We start from the raw sequence: 6,642 nt of genomic DNA, 5'->3' as shown, positions 1-6,642 counted from the left end.
ATTTGTTAAATATTTGATTTGAACTCAATATTTCATTTTTAAATATTTGAACAGGTTTTATTAGTTTGTTTTGCAAACTGACTATGATGCGGCCGGCGACAAAAATAAGTTTGACACCCCTGCTGTACAGTATGCCTGCAACCACCATGTCAAACATTAGGCTAAATCTATTGAGACTCACCTCTTAATCGAATTACGGATCAGGGGTCTGGACTAGATCCCATAATCTTAACCTCCTTGATATTTCCCTTTATGAGGTTTTAATAATAGTCACACAAGTGTGTGATTGTTATGCCACGCATAGTATAGCTTTGAGAGTGATTCTTTTGATGACTCAAGTGTGCGATCGTTGGACTACTTGTAATTTTAATGCCATATGTTAGTTATTCTCAAAGTGTGTCATACGGGGCTCTCTCTAATGGCATGCATAACAATCACTGAATATTGTTGCAAGGCTGCAGTTGCGTTGAAGAGATTGTTCACGAGTTCTGTAATTTCTGATTGTCGGCAAGGTCATGAAGGTGAGCAGAGAGATGTAGCAGGGAATGCAGTAGGTTATTCATTTTGGCATGTTTAGGGGTGGAATTGACCAGATTTTTATGATTCTGTTTCCATTTGTGAATCTGTTTAATGATTCAATACTTTGGAGATTAAAGGGATTACGATCCACTTGTTTTCATTTTACCTGGAAACAAGATATATGCTTTTGCATATTGGTAGTGTTTCATTCCTTAGACAAAGTTGGTCTGCCACTTGAGGTTAAAATTTTTGGTAAATCAAACTTTTGAGTGCATTTCAGTGAAACACAGACAAGCTGCAGTACAGCAACTGTGATCTTCCTTTCCAAACAAGGTCTTTTTTTTTTCTTTGTTATCATACGCTGGTTGCTATTGTACTGTCTTTGCATGAAAAGCGCAAGAACCACAGGAGGCTCAAACAGTCGGATTTTCTTTGTTTGGTCATTGTTTGCTGCTTTTGATTCTCAGAAGGTGCTTTTCGCCACTCAAAAAACACTCTCCTTTTGATTGGCAGGCACCACTGAGTCATTGTGAGAAAACAAACCTGAATAAAAGCATACACCTGCAAGCATGAATATTATATCCCTGTGCACTTATGGAAGCTTAATTCTTTTTCTTTCATAGTGACTATTATTCTTCTGTCAGTTTAAGGCAGGTATTATTTCTTTCAAATTGTTGAGATGAAAAACAAATGTTAGCTTATCGCAATCAACCTCAAAATAGCTGATTACAAACAATGTGTGTGTTTTATGTGTGCATTTTGCATCTCATGTGCTAATCTGATAATTTACTGGACATTTGCGGAGAAGAAAAATGTGCTCCTCTCTTTTGTCGTGTGGCGTCAATATTTAATATTGATGGATTTTGGTTTATTAATATGATAATGTGAGATTTAACAATGCATTGTGAGAGCAATGGGCTTTTTTATACTCCAAAACGTATATTTGGCGTTCAGTCTGGATAAAATTCTGTGTCAAATCTACAATTGATTGTTTTTTTCCCACCATGGTCAGAAAAAAAAATTCCACAGGTTAGCAGCCTGTATCTTTTCCACATTTCCACCGAAGTGACAGGTAATCTGACATAGTGCCTTTCAATAGTGTGGATTTCTGAGTAGACGAGTACTTTTATGCAAAGAAATCTCATCATTGATTCAAGGTAGTTCATTTTCTTGAAAGCTTTTTCATGTGAATGTATTGTTTGCGAGAACAACAATCACATTTTCGGAAAGGTTTTGCTGTGCTAGATACAAGTGAAAAAAAGTGACATGAATTTGACAGGGAGCAGGTTTTTAATGGCGATGTTCCCACACTTGTTTCACAGTAGACACGTCTTTTATCGTCTTGGGTGACTTCTATTCTCTAAAGTGGTCATGATTTAGTTAAATGTAGGGTGAAGAAAAATGAAAGCAAAAGCCTTAGTAAATGATTGCAGAGAGCCAAAGGATGATAGAAGCTTTTAAGTTGAAACAGTTGCCTCTGCTCTGATCTGTAACTACTTTTTGTATTTTCTTTCATTATTTATTTCTATTCATGGAAGGAAGATAAAAGATTTTTTGGATGGCATATTTAACTTAATTGCCAAACAAATATTGCTTCAACTAGAAGTGACACTTCATTGACTCGAACGCCTGACATCTTTACCTCAACCTGAACCTTTATTTGTGAATGATGAGCGAGAAGGAACCGCACGATGAATAGATTTGAAGCATTCAGTCTGCAAAACTGTTTGATTCTTTAAATTGTATTAAGTTATTACAATATGTTTTTATTAAATTCTTTATTACAAAGTGCTATTCTCATTAAAAGAAAAACATACAGAGGCTTGAACGGATCAATGGCATTTCCATTCAATTCAATGCTAAATGATGATTTGCGATACGAACGTTTTGGATTACAAGGATGGTCACGGAATGAATTTAACTCATATTTCAAGGCACTAGTGAGTCATTCTTAGTAAAAAATGGCAGTCAAGCATACAAAATAAGATAATGTGGTAAGAGAGTTTGAATTTAATGGCAGGTACTATACAACGTATCCCCCTTTATTTATGCAGTACCTACTGTGGCTCCATGCCACATGGCTCTTCTTTATGACGCATTCAATTAACTTTCCTTCAATTCATACGACACCTGTAGCATCAAATCTTCTTCTGGGAAGATGAACTGAAAAAAAGAATGAGAAGTGAGGGGCCATCAACATCCCGAAGGTAGCTTCCAGGAATGCGAGTTCCCATTTGACATTTCTTTATTTTTTCTTCTTTTCTTTTTTCCCCTTTTTAATAAATATAGCATGCTTGCCTCATCCTTTTGATGTGTGTCGTACAGTCTATAATTGATTCTGCTCACTCCCATCATGCTTTTCCCTGCAATTTGCTCTACAATATGCCTCCCTGAACTTTGGAAACCCCGTAGCATAATGGAAAAGCTGTGAGGCTTCGGGAGTGAAAATTATCACCTGTTTTTTTCTTTCTTTCAGTGCTTCTAGCAGCAGGACGTGAAGCAAATGAAAGGAATTATTTGAAAAGTTAGCAAGAGAGACCGTTATGCAGCAATAAAAGTTTTTTTTTTTCTATATTACTAAGTCTTGCACAAGCTCATTCGTGGCGCGGAATGTAATAAGTAGATTTGTGCATTGACACCATTTCGCAGCATGGAAAATGTCAGTAAATTATAACAGTTCAGTGAGTAATATCAAATGATCCTCATACATACAGGGTATTTATTTATTTATAAAACTGAAAATAGTGTTGGGAAAGTGTGATTTATAGTATCTAAAATGTATTACATAAACACATACCTAGGGTGCTAGTCTGTCTTTGCGCTGAACTGAAACTCATTCATCAGTGTATGAGAGCTGTTTATGTTGTTTTGAAAGAGTTTTATTTGGAATATGAGAGTATTGGCAAACATAGTGGATGACAGGTTATTATATTTGCCTCAGTTCATAGAGGCATAGAGTTACATGTTCGTCACGTATATGGATTGGATGGATAGATGGATGGATATTGCTGTGTAATCGAACCAACCTCAGTATATGAACCTTAGACCCTTAAGAAAACTTATTTGTGATCCTTGAAGATTTGTATTTTAATGCTCATGGCTTAAAACATAGGTCATGCAGCTTCTTCTGTAAATGTCAGTTCTATAGCGGTTGTATCTGCTCTCCAGCCGCAACAGTAGTAGATTGTCATCATTCACATTGAAGGTTTTTCCAGCCACTGTTTTCAGAAGAATTCAAATATAAGTCTGACTTTAGTTGTGGCATTGATTTCTTTAAATCTATAAGTATTTTTGTGTAGTATCACACTGACACACAGCATAAAATCTTTGGAAGAAAAATATTTTGATAGCATGCGTGTTTATATTATTAATAAAATGTGCTTGTTTTTTTTCTGATGTTCTGTGAGTTACTCAAAATGAGTGATATGTTTATCTGGAGATAAGTCCCAAATGCTTCTCAACAAGCACAGAGGGAAAAATTAGTCAAGAGAAGCAGGCGTTCAAAATTTTCCTGTCGTCCAGATTTGAGTGAGGTCTTTCTCTCTCCCCGCCAACAGAGGATTAGCCATCAAGTCTCCTCGAAGCAGAAAAAAAAAACGACACAGACCACCCACATATTTTCCCCAATCTGAAAAGCAAAGTCAAACGTGACTTCCAGCATTTTAATTAAGCTACGACATTCAATGAGAAGATGCTGTAGTGAATCATATCATTGTTACTGTTATTCTATTTCTGGTTTTATGGTTATAGTCACCTTTTGGTCTATCTAATACAAACTCATCAACTAGCCGGAAGGGTTGTCTGGAAGAATCATCATCATCATCATCGGTTTAAAGTCCGCTTTCCAGGCGCCGCTGGGTTGGACTGGATTCTCAATATGGCTTTCTTCCACCGAGGATGGTCCATGGCCATCTCGTGGTTGAGAGTCCTATACTGAGAACATTTTTGGAGCAAAACCTTTTACAGCCGGATGCCCTTCCTGACACCAACCCAAGGGGAATGAAGAATGAAGATGCAAAATGCTTATGGTAGGTTAGTACTTACCTACTGGTCTAAAAAAGTCAGAGAGCAAGTATTTTCATTTCAGACAACCGTGGTTGTGTTTATTTTTGCTTTGTATTTTACCTCACTTGTACTTTTAGCAAAAGCAGTTGTAATAGGGAGGATCATACCTTCTTTCGGACCAGGTGGCCTTTTTGTACCGCAGTGTCTCACAGAAAAGTGCGCAGGCATCATTTCAATAAATGTGGCCTACGGTGAGGAGGTTGGTTGACTTTGAATTGCGTAGAGGTGAGAGCAATGAAAAAGGGCAGGAGATAAGAGAAAGTAAAAAAGAATGACGGTCAGCAGGAAGAAGTGTAAAGACGAGGAGGACATCCAGTGAAAGCTCCCGCTGTATATCAGCCCCAATCAAAAGGTCTTCCTGTCTTTTGTTACACCCGCGCCCCTTTTGTCTTCTTTGCATTACAGCACTGGGGTTTTTTTTGTAGTCAATTGTGACTCACTCACTTTGTGTGCATGCTGCAATGGCGCTCTGGAAGCACTCTTAAAAACTGCATGAGCACGGATCTCTGCTGCCATCCAGAGGACTGTGATGACTTCCTCAACCCATTGTGTCAGAATTGACCAGCTGAGTCATGCAAAGGTTAACCGCCAATGAAAGCTTGTCACAAAATTCACAGAATTTTGTTCAGTGCTGGTTATATGTCATTCAAATTATAATAATCAAATGTAGGGGCAATTGTAAAATTTGATAAGACAGTTATTTGTGTTCCCGCAACGCATTTTAATAGGTAAGGGTCAAGAAGTGCAACTGCCTTGCACTCGACCCACGTGTGAACAAACATCTCATCTTTTGGTCGTTAGATTTCATGGTTAGTGATCAGCTTGAAACAACTGCAGGGTACAAACAAAATTTCCTGGAGGATTTAAAGTCTCCTTGACTCCTCTGAAGGATCCGATGGCAGAGTTTATATTACAGAACCATTTAGACTGAACAAACTGTTATTGTTAAACTTGTTTGTATCCTTCATGTCAGAAATAGACACAAATGTTTACATTTACATTTTACAATTATGCGCTCCTAAGTACAAATGTCCAATGGTGAGCAATGCTTTAAAAATGCAAGGAGGAGCAGGATGATTTTAACACACAAGGGTCAACAGTAATAGGCATTGTTAATCTCTACATGTTTGAGCCAATCAGGACCATTTCCCCACTTTGACCTTCTTAGAAATTGGACAGTGCTGAAAGTCAAAAAGATCTTTAATATCGTTCCATATTTACGATGGTGCCGACCGACTCTGGGATTGCGACGTGAAACAGAATGTGAGCCAATTACAAAGCAAACGCAAGCTTGCACTGCTTGCTGCCAGACACAAAGTTATGTTGAGATTTTGTGAATCATGTCTCACAATAATTTACAGAACGATAGTCATGTTACCTCTGACAAATCAGTCTCACACAAGAAAAAACAGCTATGTGTGTATTCTGGTTTAGATAATAAATAAAGTTACCTCCTAAGTGACTAATGAGGCAAAGCATACACAGCTCTCGTAATCCAGCCTTTGCATGGCTGCAAAAACAAATCGTGTCGTCTCGCCGGAATACACCGATGGCCTTGCGTTTTAATTTGCCGATGTCGACGCAAATCACGCGAGATAAACCTTTAAAATAATTACAAAGCTGTTAAGCCCTTTAGCTTTTGACGCGCTGCGTTGGGCTGACCACCGGGATCGGGGATTTACAGACCTTCTGCTGACAAACGTAGTGTGAGAAAGTGTTTGGGCGCACTGTTGAAGTCTGTCCTTTGGAAAATGTTTGCTGTAAAGGCCACTTTATTGGAATGTGCCGCTGCACGCACATGCGACAGACAGGGGTGGGGTATGAATCCTTGATTGTTTTTTTTTTATTATCTGATATCAGTTCAACAGCTTCTCACTGACAGCTGGAAGATGCAAGTCCCATAGCTCAAATATTGCCCTGGAAAGCGGTTATGATCTTTTGAACATCTGCGGCTGCAGATAAAACCATGATCAAGCACAGGCGGCTCACTAATGCCATAACAGGATGGCAGCGCGGCACCCGAGATGCTGTGGATTTCCTCGGAAGAGCCGTAGCTTG

Source organism: Syngnathus acus, chromosome 12, assembly GCF_901709675.1.
Source record: "Syngnathus acus chromosome 12, fSynAcu1.2, whole genome shotgun sequence".
Classification (NCBI taxonomy): Eukaryota; Metazoa; Chordata; class Actinopteri; order Syngnathiformes; family Syngnathidae; genus Syngnathus; species Syngnathus acus.
This window is presented reverse-complemented; position numbering follows the sequence as displayed.